Here is a 26,990-nt window from a genome sequence, read left to right as displayed (position 1 = left end):
GGTAGAGGAAGGAACAGGACAGTAACTGGCCCTATAATCTGATAGATTGATATATATAGAGAGATAGAGTTTCTATTATTATTGTATGTATTGAGGTAGAGCATCCGATGCCTAGAGCTTCCAGTGATTGAGGCCCTATTATGATAGACACTGTACATACACATACAACAAAAATATGGTCTCTACCCCAAAAGAGTTATAAAGATGAGATGCACACATACAAGGTGTAAGAAAAATGTGCACTAAAGTAAGGCTTATTATTGCTTCTATGTAGAGGTTTGTGGAAAATGAACTATAATACCAAAAAAGGTACTGGCTGGAAATGACGATGGGAGTGTGTCTGTGGGGAGGACAGGGTGAAGCAGAAAGAAAATGTAAAAGAACCAATAATGATTGGATAAAAATGTAGCATTTATAAAGTATTAGTTGGGAGGAAAATAGAAATTCAAGGTACACTTGCAGGTCCAGATCCTGCATCACTGGCATCAGCACCATTGACTTCAATAGGGGCAGGTATGAACCCTGAATGGGTTAAGTAAAAAAAGAGACTAAACCAAAAGAATCTGCAGGAGATACTGTTATGCTATTTATTCAGTTTCCTCATTCACTTCAATTTTTGGACCCCTGGAAACTGCATCAATAGATGTCTCCTAAGCAAGTTGAGTTTTTAGCGCAGGGGTGGGCAAACTTTTTGGCCTGAGGGCCACATCTGGGTATGGAAATTATATGGCGGGCCATGAATGCTCATGAAATTGGGGGTTGGGGTGCAGGAGGGGGTGAGGGCTCCGGCTGGGGGTGCAGGCTCTGGGGTGGGGCTGGGGATGAGGTGTTGGGGGTGCAGGAGGATGCTCCAGGCTGGGACAGAGGGGTCCTGAGGGTGGGAGAGGGATCAGGGTTGGGGCACGGGAGGCAGTCAGGAGTGCAGGCTCCAGGTGGTGCCCACCTCAAGCAGCTCCCAGAAGCAGTGACATGTCCCCCCTCCGGCTTCTAAGTGGAGCGTGGCCAGGCAGCTCTGCGCACTGCCCCATCTGCAGGCATTGCCCCTGTAGCTCCCAGTGGCCACTGTTCCTGGTCAATGGGAGCTGCAGGGCAGTGCCTGGGGCAGGGGAAGCATGCGGAGCCCCCTGACTGCCCCTACGTGTAGGAGCCGGAGCGGGGGCATGCTGCTGCTTCCAGGAGCTGTGCGGAGTGGAGCAAACCCCTGACCCTGCTCCCCAGTGGGAGCTCAAGGCCCAGATTAAAATGTCTGGAGGGCCGGATGTGGCCCCTGGGCCATAGTTTTCCCACGCCAGTTTTAGCGTCATCTGGTATAAACTGACAAAACTCACTGACTTGCAAGCCCACTAAAAGTCCATAACCTGGAGTTTCAAACTAGTTCTTAAATTATTCTTGCAGCTGCTTAGCCTCATCTCTGCTGGTCCATGCTCTGCTGAATAAGCAGTGCCTCTCATCAATCTAGCACACAGGAAAGACTATCTCTAGAAGTGCAGACTCGCTCAGTAGGTGCGTGACCAGGAGGATGGTGGCAGTCAATTTCAAATAGGATTCAAAAATGATTCTATAACTTGCTTCTGCAGGCTGTTCAGTGAGACAGATGGAGAATGGAGGGGAGATGCAAGGACAAAAAGAGTGAGGATTCAAGGATAGTAGGGTAAAGGAGAGTATAGCAGAAAGTAACAAATAGGGGAATGGGAAATGAGGAAGAAGAGATAGAGGGAAGAGGAAAGCTCATGAGAGAGTCTCAGAATAGCTGAAAATACCTGATAGTTTACTTTTCATTTTTGATAATCCTCAGAAGGGAACTATATCATCTCCAATGCATCTACTAGGATCTGTATTATTTAAGTACAATGCCTGTACTCTTCAAAACACAGAGGAAGACATAGTTCCTCCTGAGAGGAGATTACAATAGAAACTGGACAGACAAAACAGTTAATACCTCAAACACGTCAGGCAAGGGCAGCTGGTCTTTAGGAACTGATAGAATGAAGTCTTGTCAATAACGTTTTAGCTGTCAGACACAGTGTAGACACTCCATAATATGCACAGTGCAGCTGCTGTAGTGCTGATACAGCACTTGCTGCTGTGGGTTTCAGTGGATGTGGTACACCTGGCCACCATCGCATGACTCCAGCCCCCCACTGAAGTTCCTGAAGAACACTGGCATTGAGCTGCAGGGTGAGCAGGCACAGAGCAGGAAATACAGGCTTCTGAAGTTTATACCAATTACTGTGTGGTTTCAGCATAGAATTGGGAGGCAGGAGATCTGTGTTTCATTCCTGACATGGTCACAGACTCACTGGGTGAAGCTGAGCAAGTCATTTAGTGTAAAATTTTCAACAGTTTTCCCTCGAAGTCCCTCTCACCCAATTGCTCTTTAAAGACAAATCCCTCATAATTATATATTTAACCATTCATATTAATAGTATAATATAATCTGAACAACAATGTGAACTTGGAAGGATACAATTTCATTCTTTCCAATGCATTATTTTGCTCACTTACACCACTCTAAATCTAGCAGAACTCCACTGAAGTGAAACAAATTATTCCGGATTTACAAAAGTGTGAGAATTCCGTGTTCCTTTTTTTCTATCAAATATTCCTTTAACGAGATTGTTTTCTGCTGCAAGTTTTTCTAGCAACCATATGATTTGCGCAGGACATTGCTTAAACTGATGTCTGGCAGATTTATGAAATTTACCCAGGTCTGATCATCATTCATAAGTTATTTACATTAATAATCAGTCATTTAATTAGATGTCTGTGTTGCTACATTTTCTTTATTATTTAATTAGTTTAGTATGTATTTAATGAAAACATTTCTGTGCTAGTGTCATTCTGTATGGACTGATTACAGTTAATTTACCTTCATATCAGTTTGTTGTTTGTGTGCTTTGTTTAATGGATATATATTATATTGGGAACTTCAGAGTCTGATGCAAAGGCCACTGAAATCAATGGGAATCTTTCCACTGATTTCAAAGGGCTTTGGATCAGGCCCATTAATGGTGTACTGTAACATCTTTATATAGTACATACTAATAATGGGATGTTAGTCAGTAAAAAAGCTGCATTTAGTATCATGTATGTCCAAATCCATAGCAGCAATGTGTTTCTAGTTGGTGAACTGCAATGTTGTCTGATTATTCTAGTTAGAGTTTGATAAACTTTGCTCTTCTGTTGTTTCAAGGTCAGGGAAGGATATTAAACCTCCCACATCATCAAGGAAAAATACTAATCAAATTGTGCCTAAGATGATCAAAATTAACCTTGATTTGAATATGTAAACAAATGTAACATTTGGTAATTTAAAACTGCCCTTGTCTCAGGTCACAGGAGGCAGGGATGAAACCGCTTCTGTGCCAAGTCTTTTTATTCCTTAAAAATTTATTCTTAAGGTTTTTACACATGGATAAGTGCTAAATAATAATAATAAGCAAAGACTGAAACAAACTACTGCTATCTGAAGGGTGTCAACACAGTCAAGATAAAGAACTGGGAGTTCTTCAAGTGAGTCGAGGTGTGACAAAATCTGCACTGATGAATGCTGACATCCTGAATAAAATCACTACATGACTTCACGTAGGTCAAGAAACTACATTGTTTCCCTGAGCCACAATGACAGCGGGGTGACAGAGATTAATAGCTTTGTATTGACTGAGCAACTTCCAGTTCCTTATCTTTGTCAAGTCAAGGCTCTGTCCAAGAGCTGAAAGTGTTATTAGACTTATAATTGCAAAGGCATTTAAAGGGTTTCCCCTTAAGGGACTATGAAATCCAATAAACCTTTCATAAAACCTCAAGCATTCAAGTGCAAAACCCTTGTCTCAGAGACAGGCACGCTTGCAGCCATAGCTGGGGAAACCTTGAAGCCTCATACATTGAATAATGTTTGATTTATGAAGTTGGTTTTGAATTTGGATCAGTTGTTTTATTAAAAATATATGAAAGAATGTTTTAAATATGAGTGAGCTGTGTTCACTTCTTTCTTGATCAAGTGCTCTGTGTGTCTGAGCTGGAGGTCTTTCTTCACCTGTCACTTAGATTCATGACGGCTCAGGAATACTGAATCTGTATTGCTAATTTAAGGAGCTTAATTCAATTTGGACAAGATTAAATCTCAATTCTTCACTGAAGTTTCAAAATAAAAGTTTTAAGATCAGGCTGGGGTTTTTATAATATTGTCTGATTTATAAGGAAACATCTGCACTGTAAATGGAAGAATTCAAATTTTAAAAAAGCTGATTTTATATTTATCTCAACTGCCTGTTTAGGGCCAAACACAATCGGGGCCTCATTCTTGGTTCGTCCTTAAGCACCACTGTAATAAACTTGATTAATAATAGTAATATTAGGTTGATGGAAAGGCTCCCATTGACTTCAGTGTTCATTGGATCAGTCCCTTCATGTATGAGGCTTTGACATTGTTAGGAAATTCTTTGCAAAATACGTTTGGTAGCCTGTCAGCTATTGGGCCAGATTCTCTGTTGCCCTGCACTTTGTGTACTCAGGTAGACCAGTGCAAAGTGAGGGTAAGATGGTGACAAATCAGAACGGTAATACACATTGCATTTACTTTGCAGCAGTGTGAATTTTGTCGCATGGTGAAGAGCAATGGAGAACCTGTCTCATTATGTTTAAAAAGGGTAAAGTGTAATAACCTGGTTTCAAGTGTTCTCAATGTAGCGAGGTTAGGGCTGGCCAGAAAACAAGAATTCCATGTGAGGGGAAATTTTGATGTTTCAAAATTTGTTTTCATCCTGCATCAGAAACAAAACGAGAGCTTTAGATTATAAATTTTGGGGAGGGGGCATTGGGAGGGGAAGAAACAACAAAACAAAAATAGAAGAAACCTAGACTTGCACTCCAGAAAAGACAATGGTTTAAAGCACTCAGCTAGGGGGCCCAGATGTCAGACCAGGGACTTGAACCTAGATTTTCTAGCTCCCCACAGGCATGCACTAACCATTGGGCTATAGAGTTACTCTATGTCACCTTGGCCCAATTAATATTTTATTCAAAGTGGAACAGCTTCAACAGAAGAGATTGGGAGAGAGCCAAAGAGAGACTGACTCTATAGCCCAGTGATTCAGCTACTCCCCAAGGCTGTAAGAGACCCAGGTTTAACTGCGTGTTCCCTATTAGGCACAGGGACTTGAACATAGATTTCCCAGATCCCAGGTGAGTGCTGTAACATTTTTCAGTAAAAAACAAAACAAAACAAAAGAACATTTCACTGAAAAATCACCAACCATCTCTAGTTAAAAGTCATTTAGTAAATTCCTAACTTTGTCAATTTTTTTAGCTAAGCCACCATTAACAAATAAACAACCAGGAATAATTCAAAACTGTGAGCATAATATTGATGAAGCGGTTTAGTAGCCATAAAACATTCAGGACACATGCAGGAGTACTGTAGCCTACTGCGTCATCAGCAGTATGGTTTCCTCTCCAGGTACTGACCTGACCCAACGTCTTATGTATTATTTATATTACTGTAGCATCCATGAGGAGGGCTCTTATGCTGGATGTCGTAAAAATACGTAACCTGGCATTGCTTGAGAGATGGCACATAGTCACTGCAGACAGTGGTGTACCTGCACCTTTCTAAAAGAGCTCCAAGAAATAAAAGTTGATACTTCCCTTTAAAGAGTATTTGAAAATTTTGCAAGTGTATGCACTGTATGGCTCTGGGGCCTCTAATGTGGCTCAGGCAATTTTTGGCTGATTACTAAGTTACATTTTTTTCCTCTTTAAGAAGCTATTAAGTATCAGATACAGGGCTACCCCAGCACAAACTGCCCAGAACAAGCTTCTCTCCTACACGCACCAGATCTAGATGATTCTACCTTCAGATTAACAATAAACTATAGCCATTATATTTCCTTACATGACCAAAGAAGAGGATTCAGAGGGACACCTCTTTCACAGTCAAAAAAAGCTTAGCAGCACTTATTAGCATATGTGCACAAAACCATACATCAAGTTGTCCTGCAGACCACAGCAAAAGAGTATTACATAGAAATTCCAAAGCCCCACAAGAACTTATTTCCATCTCCTTGCTCCAGTTATTACATGCAGCAAGAGATACATACCATGCTATACCATCTCCCACAGATATAAACCATTTATGACAGCTATGGTAATTTCCTGAAATATCCTTGAAAGAGCTTATTGTATTACGTTTATGTATTATTGTGGGCTGGGATTGTATGTAACCTCTCTAGGGGGCAGATGTGAGAGATGTGGGCTGGGAATTCAAAAGACTATATTGAAAATTTGCCAGACAAGTAGAGACTTTTGGGACAATAAATGTTAAGTACGTTTCCTGGGAATCCTTAGGGAGAAGTTAATGCAATTTCCCCAACACTGGTTATGCAAAAACCCAGCCTTTCAAAGCTATGCCCTGGGGAAAGGGTCATTTTCTGCAGATTACCTGTTACAGAAGGCTAGGATCAAAGGCCCAAGCTGTACAAAGAAATGGCTGATCTGCCCATCTGTTGTTCTGATTCTGGATCTAAGATGGATGAACTTGTGACCATGGGGAAAAAAAAACTTGTGGGTTTTGAAGGACTAAAACCTACCAGAGCCCTAGGTTGGAGTTGGGGATGACCTCTGATTTTTACGATGTGTGTAGTTTCTTTTATTGTTGTAATGTGTTTCCTTTGTGATTTTTTTACCTTAAGAAAAAATGTTCTTACTTGGAAGGAGCTGTGTGTAACTCATAACTGCCAGCAATATGTTGGTCATAGACATTGGAGAGAAAGCAAAACACAGGTGCTGGCCTGTAGGCAGTCTGGCTTACTGGGGATATCACAGTGTAAGGCTGGGAGCTGTGCAGCCTTAAAATCTCAGTCAGGATTGAGTGAGACACAGGTTGTCACCCAAGAGAGGTGATGGGTAGGAGCCAGAAGCCTTAAGTGAGTGCCTTTGGTGGACCTCAGAGGGGGAATACAGGTGCAATTGCCTTGAAACTGTGACACTGTCCTCTAGAACATGGACCAGAGGGCATACCTAGTCTATTATTCTGCCCAAGAGGAAAGGAAATTAATGTCCTGTGTTCAAGTTAAATAGAAAATGCATTGTATAATGTTCTGAGAATAGACTTCTTGGTATCTGTTACCTTCGTGATGAAGGTACCATATGCTACACCCATACTTCTTGGAACTTTAAGAAGCTTATCAGCATGCCCCTCTTACAGTACTTTCACATCAACACTTTCTTCACTTAGAGATAATAAGCTAATGCCATCAATTTCAATCCCTGACTTTTGTCTTATTTACAGTACTAAGAACCTCCATCAAAATCATGGTAGCTATCAGCTGTAGTGAAGTGAAGAGTTTTGTCTATATCTGTAGACTGGCTAGACGAAGACAACTCACACTGTCAGCTGGAGTTGCAATCCTAGTTCTCTGCTGTGTCATCCTTCCTTGAACTAGATTGCTTGGTAGAGTAAACAGAGAGAAGCAGCAGCTTCAGCCTCCATAAATTACAGTCTGACATAGGAGCAAAATGCAGTATCAGATGGAACTGCGGTCTTCCTTATATAGGGAAGCTTCCAAAAGTTTCAGAGTCAGAAAGATTCTCAACATTATCTTAACTAAATCAGTGTGGAAGTATTTGCAGGTATGGTACATGGCTCTAGGACAGCTTGTTTCAGAGCGGCACCTGGCTAACTTCCATAGGAGACTGCTCCAATTGTTCCAAATTGCCCAATGGAAAACAGACTACCACAGAAACTAAGTTTTCAGGGTATTTGCCTTTAAATACTTTTGGTTTCTTTATTTTTTATTTTTTAAAGCACATTAAGCCTTTCTCTTTATCCTTCTCCAATGTCCAAGGACTGCTGAAATTCACAGTCATTTTCACTGTTAAGAATATAAAGAGATGGGACGGTATTTGATATACCTTAATTTGTCAATGAGCTAGTGTGTTCATTAATTACAGCCCTACTAGACTTGAACTTTAGACAAACAAAATAGTGAACTTCCAAATGTCTAACATATTTTCAGAATTTTCTAGATTTTTGTTTTTTTCCTGGGAGCCTTCCAGCAATTATTGTCTAATTCAGATGAGTAAATCATATTAATTCCTTTGTTTTATGGGAGATGAACTCTGGTTTATGCAGTCAATAGGCTCAGGTCTATTTAAAAGTATCTCTTTTGATAATTGTTTTCTATGTTTTAATTTTTACATAATTTGATATAACTTTAAAGAGGAAAATACGTTTTTCATTTCATTGTATTTATTGGCTGTTGTTTGTTGAGAAATTATAACTATTTAAAGATTGTTTCACCCAGCTCACAGATACTTCGGTTATTTTGTCTTTCGAGCCTACTTCTAAAGTTGGGAGCACCAGAATTGTAGGAATTGCTTAAAATGCTATCAATAAATTATAGCATTGACTAGACAATGCTTTGATGTCATCATAAATGCAGTGGACTCTAATGCAGCATACCATGATGTAGATGGTATTACAGATCAGCAGGTAACACTCCAGAAACCAGGATATATATGGATATTGTGGAACTCTAGAGTGAGTTTTAAAGTTAGGGAAAACTGCTGGGATGGACAATTGGGGATTTTACTTTGGCTATAGAGAGGTGATGAGTTTGCCTGCAGCAGTGAGTGAACTGGGTATTCAGCCCCTGAAGTAACTGACTGACACTCTGGAGCCAGGACTACATTTACTTTAGCCTTTTTAGAGCATCATTTCTGTCCCTAATCTCTGCACAGCCAACTCAACTGCTTTTGGAGCGTGGAAGATTCTTATATACATTTGATAATGGCAGCCAGGGAGGCTAAAAGCTATATTAAATCTCTGGAGAAAAGTAAAGTATTTTCCACCTCATCTTCTTTAGTATTAATCAGTAACATCAGTGCTGCTTCTCTCACTGCCAAGAACATTGTAGAAGTATGCATAAACTAAAATATACATAATTTACAATGATAATAATATGATAGTTTGCAATATACAAATAGCTTCTCTACTCAATGCATCTTCTTTTGTGTCTTCCTAATGCTCACTAATGTAGGAATTCCCTCTTAGAGTAAATTTTTTTCCCAGCATGCCTTTCTGCAGCTTGCCCTTTAAATTTGGCAGAGTCAGGCAGCTTTAGCACTAAAGTAGCCATTTTATAACTGGCTATTGTTTGCTGCCTCTCCCTCTCTTCTAGCTGGTAAGTATTAACTTCTGTTATATTCTCCCCCTTTTTCCCCCTGAGGAAATTGGATATTCTCACACCACCACTTCAGTCAGTCATAGTCCAGAATGATTTACAAAGCTATATTATATGACTGGTTTGTGAGCTAGATATACCCCGCAGCCTATCACTTTCATGCAGTAGCGGGGGTCTGTGTCCTGTGAATTCCTTTTAAACAGAGTTTCAGGTGCACAGCACAGCCTCTCAGGGACCACAGTCATGGGCAGAATGTAAGAAGAGGCATGGAACAGACCCTGAAGTATAAGTGCCCTAAACACTGGAAGCAGCACCATACCCACCATGTATCCCACAGGGAAAACAAGTGGCAAAATAGAGCATAGATGGTAACAGCAGGAAGTTGGGATTAATATACAGTAACTCCTCACTTAAAGTCATCCCGGTTAACATTGTTTTGTTGTTACATTGCTGATCAATTAGGGAACATGATCATTTAAAGTTGTGCAATGCTCCCTTATAATGTTGTTTGGCAGCCGCCTGCTTTGTCCACTGCTTGCAGAAAGAGCAGCCTGTTGCAGCTAGCTGGTGGGGGCTTGGAACCAGGGTGGACCGGCAGCCCCCCATCAGCTCCCCACACCCCTAAGTTCCCTGTGCGGCAGCCGTCCAGCAGGCTATCAGTTGCCGGCAGTTCATCTGTCCCTCCCCACACTGCCATGTGCTGCTCTTGCCCTCTGCCTTGGAGCTGTTCCCAGGAGCCTCCTGCTTGCTGTGTGTGTGGGGGGGAAGAAATAGGGGTGCTAATGTCAGGGTGTCCCCCTGCTCCTGCCCCCTGCTTACCCCATCTCCGTAGAGCAGGGGGAGGACACAACAGGGCTCAGGATGGAGGGAGCTTGCTAACAGCAGCTGCTGTCTCAACTTGCTGATCTACTTAAAAAGGCAATGTATTTAGAGTGGCATCAGCGTACTTAACGGGGCAATGCGCATCTCTCTCTCTCACACACAGGGTGTGTGTCTGTCTCTATCTGCCATGCTGTCTCCCCTCCCTCCATTTGTGCTGCCTTGTAGAGTGTGAGGCTACATTAACAACAATGTGTTACTCTTGAGGGCTCAGCCAAGTTTATCATTCAGTACTAAGGCATTCCCTGGGAAATATCCCACCCTCTCACTCCACCACCTCAACCAAGCTTCACAATCATCATTGTTGTGTACAGTATTAAATTGTTTGTTTAAAACTTATACTGTGTGTGTGTGTGTGTGTATATATAGTCTTTTGTCTGGTGAAAAAAATTTCCCTGGAACCTAACCCCTCCTATTTACATTAATTCTTATGGGGAAATTGGATTTGCTTAACATCGTTTCACTTAAAGTCACATTTTTCAGGAACATAACCACAACATTAAGCATGTTAGACTAGGTGCGGTTTCCTTGGTCTGAAAAAAAAAAAGCTAAACATATAGAGCTAAATTTTCAAAAGTGACTAGTGATTTTTGGTGTCTCAGTTTAAAAAGCAATAAGACATCATTCAGTTATACTCAAAAAACCCTGACTGATACAATAAATTAGTTATGAGATACAAGGATTTTTAACGCTAGGCCACTATCTCAAAACTGGCCAGGACTGGTGGTGACCAAAAATTGCTACCAACGCATGACTGTTCAGTAGCCACTGTGACATGAATTGGTAGTTCAAATTTAGTTTCTGGTGTCCAAATAACAAAAGCCACCATCAAAAGTGGCACCCTTATTGATTGGATTGAATGAGCATGCTACCTTTTTACTGCCAGATAGAATTTCTCAAGGTGAGGGTTGACATGTTAAGGGATTGGTCTGGGGGACCCAGGGGCGGCTCTAGGAATCCCACCGCCCCAAGCAGGGCGGCGCGCCACGGGGTGCGCTCTGGCAGTCGCTGGTCCTGCGGCTCAAGGGGAATTCTTGCAGACGTGCCTGCGGAGGTTCCACTGGTCCTGCGGCTCCGGTGGAGCATCCGCTGGTGTGCCTGCGGGAGGTCCACCCGAGCCGCGGGACCAGCAAACCCTCCGCAGTCATGCCTGCGGGAGGTCCACTGGTCCCGCGGCTCCGGTGGACCTCCCGCAGGCATGACTGCGGAAGGTCCGCCGGAGCCGCCTGCCGGCAAAATGCTGCCCCAAGCGCGCGCTTGGCATGCTGGGGTCTGGAGCCAGCCCTGGGGGGGACCCTTACTGCTACTGTATGTACTGCACCCTTTTCGGTAGATAGAGGCTGATATTTTCAAAGCTGACTGGGCTACACAACTTCTATTGAAATTAATGGAGTTTGCACATATAGAGAGAGGTGACCCTGAGCTACCCCAATGGATTCAGTGGAGTTATGTTAGGAATAAATTTTGTCCAATGATTATGATTCATGTAAAGGCAAAAGGAATGTCAGGAGATGCAATGCATAGGTGGTGTAGAGCAATTGATTTCCTTTGGTACTGAGTCTGATGGTTGCATCATTGACTTTTGCAAGGGAAAGGGAAGACCTTTAAAACCTGAGATTAGTTTTTTAAAAACTATTGAATGAAGTACAGAGTGAGATTTGCTACACAATTGATATATATTTTCAATTGTGAGAACAATCTCTGTATTAAACATTTGTTTGGTTTTGTTATTTAGGAAACAATTGACTAAAATGTACAGTAGAGACAAGTTAATAGAAGAAAAGTTATTTGAGATTTCATAGGGAATAATGATTTAGTATATTCCCACATTGGGAGAAAGCCTGTGTGTAGTAATTTAACTTCTTTCTTCTTCTCCCCTTGGGCATTGCATAATCATTAATTTCTAGTTTATTAGCTAGTTATTTACATGCTGTGCTATTCCAAAGAGTACCAGTCATTTTATTCAGATGATAGCAGTTGAAAGGGGATTTGTTTCATTGTTTGGTTAGGGTTTTCATGGGAATACACTGTTTAACTTTAGGTAAACTAAGCCCAATGAAGGCATGGAGGTAAAAAGTCAGAAAAGCTTTCCATTATTCTAGTAAACAGAGCATAGTGAGGATGTTGGACCGAAGTCCACAATTTAAATCAATGGGATTACACCAAGGATGAATTTGTCCCATTCAATTTGTTCACAAAGCTCAGAAACCCACAATTTTACTTAATTTGGCAGGGTTATGTATAGGCAAATGGGAGTTTTGGTGTGTTTATTTGCATATTGCTTATTACCACAGTATTACAGTACTCTAGCTCACAGCTCTTACATAGCAGTGCTGGTGTTTGAGCCCTGGGAACAAGCTGAAAGGTGAGAACATGCCTGCCCTGTGGATGTGCACAGATCCTTCCTGTTTATTTTTAGATGCATTAGCATGGCAGGTTAAAAAATGAATTTATCGTGTTGCACATGGAAGTGAAGAAATGTTGCACTGATGTTGTTCATTCTGGCTTTAGTTTTTTCCCCCTAAACTAAGGTTAATTGTTCCAGAACTTTTATGCATAGGACATAAAGAGAGAGTAAGAGGTCACTTGGTGTAAACTGCTGAAAGGTTCTTGAGACAATGTACTTTGAATTTCCTTTGGGATATTTTATTCTGGTATGTAAGAACTAGGCGGTGTCTTGGATTTCATACACGCTCAGCATATTTTTTTAAATTGTCCCTGAATGCACACCATTGCTTTTCAATGCTTTTTAACACAAAGAAGTCAAATAAAAGTTGTGGTGCCCAGAGAGACTCCTTGCAAAAGAAATAGGTCTTGCAATGTTGTGCAGTTTGCTCATCCTAGTTATGTATCTCTAGTGCAACAGGCCAAAAAAATAAAAATAAAAAAAAAGCTGAGAGCATGTGACCTACTGATGAGATTACAAAGGAAGATGTGGCAAAGGCACCTATCCAATACATGTGTCAACTAGGGAATCCAATGAATTACATCTGGTTTCTTAATGTAATTTGATTCTATCAGCGAAAAATTATTTATTACTGTGTGTGAGACCAAGAGATCTCTTGGTGTCAACTGGCAGAAGGCACAAGGTGCATAAAGGTTACAGGGGTCCCCTGGGTCTGGTATCTACATACTAGTTTCCCGAAGAGTGCAATGTAAGGTCTCTACTGAAAGCCTGTATCTCTGCGTGATGTAGGGATGGAAAATATGTAAGGAGTTACATACATATACTGAAAATTATGTTCATAAGCTCTGTGACTTGGGACTGGTTACCAAAGGTGAGGAAACAGGTTTCTTTCAGGCAAGAGATGTTTATCTATCTGTCTGGCTACATATAAATTGACTATTGTATGGGTGCCCATTTGCAGTCTGAGCAAAAATGCTAATCAAGTGACCGCAGCTTCTCCAGGGAATAGTCTAGACAGGAGAAAACAAGCAGCAGGGGTTATCCTGTTTGCAAGTGAAGACAATGGATTTTTGGACTATAACTGTAGGGACAGAGATACATTCTGCATCTGTCATCTGATGAGGCAAGAGGACTGTTGTACACTGGAAGGATTCTGGGTGAGTTTTTGCTGTATATGACATGACCATGTCTTCTTAGTTAAGTTTAGGCTCTAGAAAGCATGTTATGATTTTATTTCATATGTAGCCATTTGTTTCCAGTTTTTCTACTTGCTTTTTCTCAAGTCTCTGTTCTTTGTTAAATAAACTTCTTGTGTTTTACTATGAATATATCAAAGACCTGTGTGTTGAGTGGAGCGGTGATCTGAGGTGTAACTGGTAAGGTGGTGTGTACTGTTCCTTAGGGAGCAGAGGATCTGTGTGTTCTGTGAGCATCCAATGGAACAGAGGCTGGAAACGCCAAGGGATGCTTGGAGTGCTCAGGGGTTAGAGTGTACCTGTTGCAAAGCCAACTGGCAATTGGTCCACTGGTCAATACATTTTCCATAGACATATTTTGTCCAATAGCAATCATTCATTTATTTCTTGGATGAACAGTGGAATGTGTTTGGGTAGTAGCCTTTTTTTAAAAAACCTATTAAGGAGACAGAGAGGAAGGGTAGTTTGTTAAATGCTGGGAATCAGGAGGCCTGGGCTGTGGTCTTAATTCATCACGGATGTAATGTGTGACTTTGGGAAAGTCATAGAATTTCTCCGTTTCAGTTTTGCTATGTGAAGTAGAGAAGAATAATTCATAAATATTTGTAAAGTACTTTGTGATGCATGTATGGCAGGTTTCATAGGGATGCAAAGTTTTGCATTTTTATTATTTTACTTTAAAAACATTTCCCCTGCTTCATTGTGACTAACAAATGAGATTTGCATGGCTTATAGATAATTGGGTGCCCCTTTTGCAAATAGTTCTCAGAGATGCACATCAGAAGTTATAGATGTAGGCAGTACTGTGGGTAAAGGTTTTTAAAGCACTAAATATTTTATTGCTAAGCTGTAGAATGTCAGGGGTCCATACCATAACAATACATTTTGTCAGTGATGCTGGTACTAAGAATTGTTTATAGTGGTCATTTGGCTGCTAGTTGATCAATTATTCAAACGGATGATTTATTTTGTGAATCATTTTGCCGCATATGGGTGAGATATTTATGCTGTTGGCTGCAGCCTTGCATAGTGTGCCTGTTCCTGCCCTGTTGAAGTCCAGAAGAGCTTTACCATTGACTTCAATGAGCGCAGGATCAAACCCGGTATGAGCAAGCACTTTTCGAGCTGTCTCACGCAGCTCTGATATTCAACATCCCTTCTATTCCTGCTCTGGACTTGTCTTGCTTCCTATATCAAATGTGTTTCAAGAATATACTAAGGAAATCTAAATACTAACACATGCCTGTGACATGAGACTACTAAAGTGATTTGTAGTTATTATGGGGCAGATTCTGCCACCTTTATTCATGGGATTCCTGGTACTGTAAGGTACTACTCAATGCATATCCTACAAGGGTTGCTTTTAAAAAGCCATCCTTTGCCAAGAGTTACCATGTAATGGTAGCACAGAGTACCATAGTTTCCCCCATTCACTTTAGAAGTATGGGCAATAACTGTGCAGTGAGTAACTATGTGGTGAATCTTGGCAAATGTTTAATTATCAGTGGCTTCGACTGTATTTCCATGAGGATTTGAACCCAGAGGTGAATTAACTCAGTGCACTTAACAAAATGATCAACTTTACTGACTTCTTTTGAAGACTATTGAACTACTAGAAGGGCTAGATTCCTGCAGACTCTGCCCAGTGTTGTTCAAGACAGTCTAGTCTCCTAATAGTTTTGGTTTTCTCAAGTTATTTTCCTATTTATCCTGAGACAGCTTTTAATAAAGTTGCTGAGTGCAAATGAGCTTCGCAGACTCATCTAATTTTCACTTTTCAAGTTCCTGAGGGAGCTACAAAATTGTTTTACTTAATTCATAACACTATTAATCTAACCATAAATCTAGAGGAGACATGAAAGGATAGAATGGAATTCATCACATTTTAGCTGGAAAACAGGGGTATTTCTTCAAAAAGTTTGGATGCTAGAACACTATTAGCAGGTACAAATAGAGCATCTTTTCCTTTCCACATTTTCCCCCTTTTCTTCTGGGTTAAATTATTCCAGACTTATTTTTAAACTAAGAACTTTTAAAGTAAAACAAAGGTGGCTATTCAGCTAAGCAGAGTTCCCTAATCTATTCTATTTATAAAGGAAAATGCTTTCCTTTCTTTTTAATGATGGCAATAAAACACTTGACGGGTTGCAGGAAGTAGCTGTATCTCTATGAAAATAGAGGTACTAGCTTATTGCATATACACACAAGGCTAGAGATTAGTATTATTGATTATTTCAGAATCACTAAGGCCCCAGTTAGGATTGAGGACCCATTGTGTAAGGTGCAATGCATAGGTAAATATGGTTCCTGCCTTGAAGACCTTGCAATCTTTCCGAATCAGGGATAGCACATACTTATACTTAAGCATATATTTAAGTACTAATATCACACTGAAGACAATGGGATTTAAGCACCTACTTAAAGCTCAGCATGTGCCTAATTATCAGTGGCTTCTACTGTATTTCCATGAGGATTTAAACCCAGAGGTGAATTAACTCAGTGCACCGAATCAATGACCAATAAATGATCAACTTTACTGACCTCTTTTGAAGTATATTGAACTACTAGAAGGGACAGATTCTTTCAGGCGCTGCCCAGTGCTGTTCAAGACAGTCTAGTCTCCTAATGGTTTCTCAAGTTATTTTCCTATTTATCTTGAATAGGGATGCTTTTATTGATCAGGGCCTAATCTACGACAGTAGGCAATAAGTGTATGTGACAAACAATAGGAGGGAAGGAGGAAGGTTAAACAGAGGGTGTCAGTAATGGTATCAAGCAATTACAAATGTCAGCTATGCACATAACTCAATGGTTTTAGTTCAAGTGAACTATAAGGATATATGAAAGCTTGAACAGAACAGATTTTAGATACTAGCTTTCCTTAAGAAGAATCAAGACAACTGCTTTAAGAGACCTGGGTAGGAGGAACTATTAACCCTCACTATTGATTTTTAATTTTTCCTTTTTTATTTATTTTTTTCATGTAGAAAGTTGAAGGAAAGAGTTCATTTCAGAAACCATTGATTTTAAGGATCTTAGGTTACGGAAAGAAAGCTTTATTAGTTTATACAGTCAACTGTGAAAATCTTGAAAAGCCTGCAATTTCTTTTGCTATATAGATTGATTTCTGAGTCTTCCTTAAAAGTAGTAGTAGTAGTAGCAAAAGAATAAAACCCAACTGAGAAAGCTCATGATGAAAAAAATCTGAGTTTGCCAAAGTGGATCATTTGAGACTGAAGTGTATGGACACAAGAGTATTGATAAGGTACACTGCTGCTAGCAATGATGACTACTGACAGAGTTGTGTAGCTTCAGGAAAAACATTAGTGTTTTTATGACTAGAGCTGTGTGTGGGGAAAATTGCCTTTGAACTGTCTAGCTATGCACATATATGGGCCACATAAATGCTTGGCAGATTTGTAAAATTGTTCATCACTGATTTTCTACGTAAATAGAAGATTTTGAATATTCTAGCGTCAGTCACAACATTTTCACCTGCTAGATCCACAGCACTGGAAGGTTATTATCATACATAAAGAACTTCAAGCATGTCACGTTCCTCCTCATCACTAGAACCCTACCAAGTTCACCCATTTAGGTCAATTTCATGGTCATTGGATTTTTAAAAAAGTAAATTTCATGATTTCAGCTATTTAAATGTGAAATTTCATGGTGTTGAAATTTTAGGGGTCCAGACTAAAAAACGAGTTGGGGGGGTCACAAGGTTATTGTAGGGGGATTGCGGTACTGCTACCCTTAATTCTGTGTTGCTGCTGGCGGCAGCGCTGCCTTCAGAGCTGGGTAGCTGGAGAGTGGCGGCTGCTGGCTGGGAGCCTAGCTCTGAGGCAGAGCCGCCGCAAGCAGCAGCGCAGAAGTAAGGATGGCATGGTGTGGTATTGCCACCCTTACTTCTGTGCTGCTGCCTGCAGAGCTAATCAGCAGCTGCTGCTCTCCGGCCACCCAACTCTGAAGGCAGCAATGCAGAAGTAAGGGTGGCATGGTCAGGGGCGGCTCTAGGCACCAGCAAAGCAAGCTGTTGCCTAGGGCGGCCAAATCTAGGGGGCGGCAGGCTGGGCCGGTGGACCTGCCGCAGTCATGCCTGCGGGAGGTCCACCGGAGCCGCGGACGACCGGACCTGCCGCAGGCATGACTGCGGAGGGGGGCTCGTCCCGCGGCTCGGCTGGACCTCCCGCAGGCATGGCTGTGGGAGCTCAAGCGGAGCCGCCGGACCCGCAAACCGTCCGCAGCCGTGCCCGCGGGAGATTCGCTGTTCCCGCGGCTCCGGTGGAGCTCCCGCAGTCATGCCTGCGGCAGGTCCGCTCGTCCTGGGGCTCCGGTGGACCTGCCGCGCGGGAGCTCAACCGGAGCCGCGGGAAGAGGGGACCCGCCGCGGGACCGAGGAAGGGCGGCGCAGCGCTCCGCGCTGCCTGGGGCAGCCTAATTTCTAGAGCCGCCCCTGGGCATGGTATATTATTGCCACCCTTACTTCTGTGCTGCTGCTGGGGGGGTGCTGCCTTCAGAGCTGGGGCCCGGCCAACAGCTGCCGCTCTCCAGCCACCCAGCTCTGAAGGCAGCTCTGAAGTGAAGGTGGCAATACTGTGACACCCCCCCCGATAACCTTGTGACCCCCCTGCAACTCCCTTTTGGGTGAGGACCCCCATTTTGAGAAACACTGGTCTCTCCCATGAAATCTGTATAGTATAGGGTAAAAGCACAGAAAAGTCCAGATTTCACAGGGGGAGACCACATTTCACGGTCCATGACGCATTTTTCATGGCCTTGAATTTGGTGGGACCCTACTCATCACCATCCTTCCTCCATGCCCAAAGATATTTTTACTTGTAGTGTTGCATTTTATATATATACACACATTCTTAAAGTGACTGTCTATAAATGGTATTGTGGGATTTTATGTGTCCTATTTCTTACTGACTTTCAAAGCAAATTTGGCTCAAGATGCTTTTTCTAACTGACTACCTTACATCCCACACATCATCACTATTAATAAAGATTCTTCAGGCCAAAGAAAAACTCTGTGGCAACCCATTGTCTTCAAATAATGCCCTTAGTGACACCTGCAGTGCAAAGGTGAATTAGCGCCTAATCCAAGGCCCACTGAAGTAAATAGAAAGAGTCCCATGGACTGAAATGGTCACAGCAGGCTGAAGATGCTGTCAAGCATCTCAGTCACATCCCCTTTCTTGTTGATGTCAGTGGCTTGACTCTGGATTTGCACTGATGTAACTGAGAGCAGATTGTAGCCCTACATTCGTTTGAATGTGCATGCCCTTTCCATTTTTTCTTTCTTTTTTAATTTTAATTTTATAAAATTTAATTATGTATATTTTGAACTTTAACAAATAGTTTGTAATTTAATAAAATAGCACTATTGTTATTGCTGCTGCTGTTAGTTTATGTATCATGCCATGGGAATATTTTTCTGGACTGCAGGAAATCCCTGGACTAACTAAAGTAGATATCTTTCAGCTAGGTAATATAAAAGCTACAATACATTACACAAGACTAAGAAAATGCTGTTGCTACAGAAGGATGCAAAAAATAAATAAATTGTCAGACGAGAAATTGAGGGAACAAATCTCATTGTTCTTTTTGATGAGTCTGTAAGCATTTACACATACCTAGCATTTTGCTGCATACTAGTTAGCAACATGTATCCTTCATTCAATGATTTCTGTTTCATATTGGACTATATTACTTTAGTCTTTGGAATCTAGGGAAAGGTCTCCCCATATTTCATATACCATTGTTATTTAGTATCAGAGGGGTAGCCATGTTAGTCTGTATCCACAAAAACAAGGAGTCTGGTGGCACCTTAAAGACTAACAGATTTATTTGGGCATAAGCTTTCGTGGGTAAAACCCCCACTTCTTATCTGTATCCACAAAAACAATGAGGAGTCTGGTGGCATCTTAGACTCCTCATTGTTTTTGTGGATACAGATAAGAAGTGGGGTTTTTACCCACGAAAGCTTATGCCCAAATAAATCTGTTAGACTTTAAGGTGCCACTGGACTCCTCCTTGTTTTCATGGTTATTTAGTAATAATAGTCATCAAAGTATACTGGTATTGAATCAAGTTCACATGTATGAAAAAATTGGCATAGGCCAGGGATTGGCAACCTTTGGCACTTGGCCTGCCAGGGTAAGCACCCTGGTGGGCTGGGCCAGTTTGTTTACCTGCTGCGTCTGCAGGTTTGGTCAATCATGGCTCCCACTGACCGCGGTTTGCAGCTCCAGGCCAATGCGGGCGGCGGGAACCGGTGGCCAGCACATCCCCCGGCCTGCGCCGCTTCCTGGAGTACCCACGGAGTTAGCGCCTATGCCTGGCGGGCCGCGTGCCAAAGGTTGCCGATCCTTGGCATAGCCTAACTCATTATTCTGTCACAGAATTGGTATAGTGATGTATGTGAAGTTATCTGTGATCACTTGATATTGGCCAGAACTAAACTGGCAAGGAATAATGTGCTGATACCTTGATAGAGTGTCTCCCTGTGCTATTTGATCCACTTCCTTAATCCACCCTTTGAAATACAGAACAGTACAATTTTGTTCTGTGGTGTCACACATACACATTATGTCACAAAATGTTCTACAGAATAAAATACAGTTACAAAATTAAAAAAAAAAAAAGCACGCAAAAGGGACAAAGAAATTAAGAGATGTGTCTCTTAATGGAGGCATAGGTAACCTAAGGAAGATGAGATATAATAGTAAGTGTGATAGATTCAGTGATTCAGAAAGGCTGTTGCAGGCGGCAGGCAGGATCCACAGAGGAGAAGGCTCCTGCATTGAGAGTGGTGAGATTGTATGCGAGTACAGATAGGTGACTGGTTCTGGAGGGATGGATGGAATTGAGTCTCACGGGGGGACTTGAAAGAGGCTGCTTTCCATGCAGGAAAAGGAAGTAAGCTCATTAAGGGCTCAATAATGAAGGCAAATGGCTTTGAACTGGGCTCTGAACTGAACATGGAGCCAATAGAGTTGTGTTCAGATCAGGGGCGGCTCTAGCAATTTCGCCGCCCCAAGCATGGCGGCACTCCGCAGGCGGCACTCTGGCGGTTGCCGGTCCCGCAGCTCCGGTGGACCTCCCGCAGGCGTGCCTGCGGAGGGTCCGCTGGTCCCGCGGCTCCGGTGGAGCATCCGCAGGCACGCCTGCGGGAGGTCCACCGGAGCCGCAGACCAGCGGACCCTCCGCAGGCACGCCTGCGGGAGGTCCACCAGAGCCGCCTCCCGCTGACCGGCGGAGCGCCCCCCGCGGCATGCCGCCCCAAGCACGCGCTTGGCGTGCTGGGGCCTGGAGCGGGCTCTGGTTCAGATGGCGATGATGTGGTTAAACTTTGTAAGGAAGCAGGAAGTAGCACTCTATCTATACTGGAGAGTGGAGAGCTAGCACCCTCCCTGTAGACACCTTGCCTATCACAGGGAGTTAGAACATTAACTTATTGAAAGATTCCCTTTAAACAAGTCCAAAAGTAGTCTCTGGTTTGGGTGGGGATGAGGTTTGGGGGGCTCACTAAAGAAAATAGCCATCTCATGGCTACCCTGCTACAGCCCCACAGTCCATTTGTCTGCTGCTTCTCCCCTACTGGTGGCAGTGAGGGCAATCTCTGTTTCTGTCAGAAGATAAGAGAACCTTCAGTTCATCAGCTGACATGGTGTGGTGAAAAGAACAGAGGAAGGAGAATGCAGCTAAATCATTATGCAGCAAGTGAAAGGCAGAGAAGCAGACTACACAAAGTCTTCTTTCTTGAATCCGATTCACGTATAGGTTTAATAGACTATTTTGATATTTCAATTGTTTCTATTAAGAACAAAGATAGATACTTCAGTTTACAAGGTGACACAGCTAATAGTGCCATAACTGGAGATTAAACGATAGCATCAATAGTATCTCATGGTTAATTTTCATGGGTACTAACAATACCAGTAATGAGGAAGGACTCTTGGGGGTTTCATGTTAATTATGATCAGTTCCTCTAGATGCCTGAAAATGTCCTCAGAAGGCTTGCAATGCCCTGTGTATCTCTGCTGTCAGATGCAGCCAATAACTCCTATCAGAACATCTAGGTGAAAATTGCATAAAATGTCTTGAATAGGTACAAAATTAACACAGATCACACATCACTCCATATGGCAACTCACCGCGCCAAGACAACTCAAGGTGCTTTAAAATAGGTGGAAAGTTGCTAACAAATACTATTCTGAAAAGCATTTTTTCAGTTGTCTAAAGAAAGTTTGCCAACCATGTCTTGAGCCAAAGTATGCCAGTGGTTTTTCATGATTTTATTACATTAGTTTAATTTGACCTAGAAAAAATTGTAGGTACCTGATTCCAGGCAGTGCTAGGCTGAGCATGAGTCACTAGCTCTGTCATTCTATGCCAAAGTCAAGTATCTTAAGAAGGAAAAATCAAACAGGTGTCAGAGAATATTAATAACAATCAGTTCAAATTTGCTGTGTCTATTTTATGTTTGCTGTCTATGGTACTCTTGCTTATCTCGCTCTAAATTCTGGATATGCTGTGTAACAGCTTGGATTCCAGTTCAAAAGAGATCAGCACTCTTTGTTGTCTGGATCAGATAGGGTGAAGCTCCCTTACTGTACAACAGCTATAACTGCCTGGGGAGAAAAGGAATCCTGATTTTTATTTTGGCTGAGGTTGAGTACAGTGTCACATACATACATCATAAACCAATTCAATGTCTTGCCACCAACTGGCAGAGAAAACTCACAGTAGAACTTCTCTGGCATACAGGGACAAACTTTTAGCCAGCTGCAACTAGGCCTTTAAATTGTGCATGAAAGCTTTATATGTACAATCACTGCATTTGCACTTGCACACACATTAATTGTACCCATTTATTTGCACAATATTGTGTGTTTAGGTTTAGTAGCCATATTTTGAAAATGTGCCCCATATAAATAAAATATAAGTACAATATGAGTACTACAGGTCCGCTATTGATATCCAGTTATATACCAAAAGCAGCATGAGATACAGTTTTCAGCTTCCTGAGGACAAATCCCATAGCTGTCAAACTTGTTGTTTTTTCCTGAGTGCTCGTATTAATAAACTGCTGCTCTGTCTGTCTAACAGCACCTTCTGCATTTATGATTGTATTGTGCATCACGGCATGCCTGCCATGGAGCGGGGAGTATGGTTTTACTGTAAGTAACTTGCAGCCTAGTGTGTATACAAATTTCAAAGGGGTATCATTAGCCATATTCCTGGCGTAAACTAAGGGTTCAGGTGTGTCCTTAAGGCATGGCCCTGCATTGTGGGCAGGTAGGCCACATACATCCCAGAGCATTAGAGATAATGGCTGCTGCAGCACCCTTAATTGACGGTACTGAACATGCTATCTCTAGCTACTTCCATTGGCTAGTCTAGAGGCCCTGCCTCCTTTCAGCCCTTTCCTGTAGGATAACATTTTCCAAAGTGCCTAACTATAATTTAAAAAGGAGATTCAGGGATGGGACTTAGGCTCCTAAGTCATTTTGGTACTTTTGAAAAAATTTCCCACAGAGTTTGAGGAAAACCTCTTTTCTGTAGTTTTTTTTGTTGTGTTCATTTTTTTGGGGACCCATTCTATAAAATACAGTAGAAAATTAAGACCCTGCTATTGAGTTCTATATAACAGTTAAAAAAATCAACAGGAGTCTTTCCATTGACTTTAATGGAACTGGATCAGGTCCTTAATTAACATCAACTTGGCAACCAATGGCTATTAGTGGTAGTTGGTCTTAGAAAATGTATCTTAACATTGCCAGCAGTTTTGAAGTGCAGTTTATTCAAATAAAAATGCCTTGTATATTTATTTTGATTAACAAATTGAGGGATAGTATGGAAAATTTCATTATATAATTAAGAAACTCATAACTCTCAGCATTTTATCTAAAAGTTTCTAGCATTCAGACATTAGCCAAAATGGCCACAGGCTATTGTGTTGGAAGTTTTGGAACTTTTCAGCATTATTCCTTTAATGTAAACAGAGAAATTCTAAATCTTGTAAGAATTTGCAAATAATTACACGGAGACAGCAGCACAGAAACTGATTAGCAGTTGAAGACAAATATTAAGAGTGGATTCATGGAACTATCAAAACAATGGAGATGAACACTTGAAGCAGCAGACAAATATATTGACCTTCAAAGCTTTTCCCACCATGTGTGTGAACAACCCAGTATGATAGCCACTCAATAGGGAATCAACATTTGATCTCTCTCCAATCATTTAATCGTGTGGTTACACATGTGCATGCAGTGTAGGGCCCTAAAAGCAATGGTCATTCAGGGTTAGCAACTCTTTAAAAAATCTGTAATCCCTGACACAGGAAGCCTTTCAATTATTGGTGTGCAAAGTTTGCATTTGTGTGTGTAATGTCCTTATGTAGAAGCAAAATCAGAACTAGTAAGAAACTAAAAACAAACAAAGCAGGCCCCCATAGGTGGAATTATAGGGATTACTCAGGGATAATTGATATCTGGAATTTATTCTATGTATGGAAATATTTATCTTGTTAAAAATGTAATGTGTGTACTCTATCACTAATGAATATATGTGAAGAACTTTTAAATCCTCAGATTGAAAACACTATACAAGCGCTGTTGTTGTATTAATGTATAGAGGGATCATCCTCCCCAGTGGAACTCGGGAAGGAGGCTTCTCCCCTTCAGGTGTTTTCCCCATATTATTTTGTCAGGAGCGTCGTTCTCTCCTTCAGGAAACAAGCAGAAGGTTTGACTCCCAGATCCCAATGATCCTGGAGATCTGCTGGAAGTATGTACAGGGAGACCCGGTGCACCAGTATATTGGGGTTCCCATGTTAAAGTTAATTCACCCACAGGATGAATTAACTTTTGGCTGGAGTTACTGATGATGTGCTGGGGAAGAAGATACTTAGATCTTCCTGGCCCTGCTCCCAGACTCGTTCTCCTCATTCTTGGATCCGCAACCTGGAGAGGTCCTCCAAGGAGTTTAGAGCCAGAGGAAGGAATGGTGCCTTTCGGTGCATACAAGTAGAGACTGCACATACAGGATTCCTCTGATGCATGGCCCTGGAGGTAAATCCTCCCACCCTATTGTTACACTATGCATGCTTAGTATATGCTTTTTGGGGCAAGGATGTCTTTATGTTGTGTTTGTACAGTGGCTAGAACAGTGGTATCCTGGCCCATTACTGGATCACCTAGATGCTATCACAATACAAATAAATAATAGCAGTCTGAGTATTTTATATATTATTGATTTCAATGGAGTTATGCTGAGTTATACCAGCTGAGAATTTGTCTGTCTGATAGTTTCTCAGAGGTGTAAAAGCTGGTGTTATGACATCAGAAATCATGGTGACATTTTAAATGAAATTTGGATTTGTAATCACTGATCGATAGTTCTTACTATGCATGGCCTTCTTCAACTTTTAATACAGTGTAGGCTGGTTAAGGTGGACTCAACAATCTAAACCCCATTTCTCTGGCTGATGTGGTGTCTACTCAAGGTAAACAATGGCTGTTCCTAATGGAACTAGATTAGAGAAAGAAGGAAAAGAGCAGAGGTGGGAGTTTGCAAACAGTTAGGGAGTGTGTGGAAAGCTCCCCTGGATAGTAAGCTGACTTTCAGGCAATAGCACAAGACAGAAATTCCCAATGGTTTGGGCATATTAGTGTTTTGCTCAGGTTGCCTCATTATTTGAAAAATTCCCATCTACCTTCACAGGACTGAATATTACAGGGCACATAAAAAGTACATTCACTTCTTAGGCTTAGCCCCTATTCAGGGTGGGGCCATCTTTGTATATAACTTGTTCTTGTGGAGTGGTTACTTTCCTAAGGCTTTGATTATGGTTAGGCACTGGGTAATTGGCATCCTCCAAGGCTTGTGTAATTCCAAGATCTTGGAGGAGCTAAGAAAGAGAATATCCACTACCCTTCTCTAATGTATCCAGGCTTTCTACTTCTGTGATGAAGGTGCATTCACTGATAGTTGAATAGAGAGCGAGGGCTCACCTGTGAACTTACACTGGTGGGCTGCAGGGTAAACTCTCTAAAATGCTACGTATTTGTATTTCTCAGAATCCAGTCTTCAAAAGTAAGTACTGTAAAGGTTTTAATTATGGCTAAAACTTGCCAGGTACTGCTCTCTCTGTACATCTCTCAGATACAGTTTATTGTATATTACTTTTCATAGTATTTTCTGCTCCTGCAATATATGACCTTGGAAATGCAAGAGATTATCAAAGTGGCAGCCTCAGGCAGGAAAAACATTGGTGTGCATGTGCGCATACACACTCCCTTCTACTGTTAACGTCAGGATTCCGGGTTTGAAGGGTGATTTCTTTTCTAATGTTGTCTTTTCTTTGTTGTAGCAAATGTGAGCAGACTAAATACGGAAAACTGTTAACTGTACAGTGTATGGTACTAAGCAAACATATAGTGTGTTCTCAAGCACCCTCCATCAGTGGTTGCATGTATACTTCTCTTTAATTGTATTAATCTGTGTATTGTATGGAAAATATGAAATAATGATGTAGACTTGCCTAGTGATTAGGCTTTAATTAGGCTTTGTAGGCACAGCCCTGCTGTGTGGGGGGAAGGAGGAAAGTGTAGTGGGGAGAGGGAACCACAGGGAACTCTACAGTGTACATTATCTAACTAAGGGTTTGTCTACATTACCTGCTGGATCGACAGGCAGCAATCGATCCAGCAGGGGTTGATTTATCACGTCTAGTCTAGGCACGATAAATCGACCGCTGAGTGCTCTCCCGGCGACTCTGGTACTCTACCAGGGCAAGAGGCGCAGGCGGAGTTGACAGGAGAGCGTCAGCCATCGACTTACCGCAGTGAAGACACCACAGTAAGTAGATCTAAGTACACCGACTTCAGCTACATAAATAACGTAGCTGAAGTTGAGTAACTTAGATCAACACCCCTCCCTCCCCCAGTGTAGACCAGGCCTTACGGAAATGTAATGCCTTGTTGTGCAGCGCTTGTGTGCCTGGTACTATTCCCCTGCTGTAGGAGGTGCAGTTTAAACTCTCTCTATGTGGCTGGTCAACAGAGATGGCTGGTGTGTGTCAGCAGGGGGGCTATACAGAAAGCATTATTATTGGGGCCCCCTTTCTGGGTATAAATAGTCCCCCTTGTTTATTGACTGATGGTGCATGATCTGGTCCCAAGCTTTTAATTTGGTGTGTTCTTGTTTATTTCCATGATGCACTGAGTGTAAAAAACTGCAGTGATCTTATTTCTGTGGACCAACAGCAAGTGCTCTGCAGACAACCATGGTTCCAGACAAATCTGAGAATTG

General features: G+C 41.8%; 1 long non-coding RNA gene across 7 annotated transcripts in view; it reads left to right on the top strand.

Moving 5' to 3' along the window:
• Positions 1-9,133: 9,133 nt before the first annotated feature.
• Positions 9,134-26,990, top strand: part of LOC120384634 — a 122,454-nt gene continuing 104,597 nt past the window's right edge. For all 7 annotated transcript variants that reach the window (XR_005588993.1, XR_005588997.1, XR_005588994.1 and 4 more), the window contains exon 1: positions 9,134-9,182. This is a non-coding gene — a long non-coding RNA (uncharacterized LOC120384634). The remainder of the gene's footprint in view (positions 9,183-26,990) is intronic.

Source organism: Mauremys reevesii, linkage group 16, assembly GCF_016161935.1.
Source record: "Mauremys reevesii isolate NIE-2019 linkage group 16, ASM1616193v1, whole genome shotgun sequence".
NCBI lineage: Eukaryota > Metazoa > Chordata > Testudines > Geoemydidae > Mauremys > Mauremys reevesii.
The sequence above is the reverse complement of the archived record's forward strand: the minus strand, read 5'-3'. Positions and strand labels throughout refer to the sequence as shown.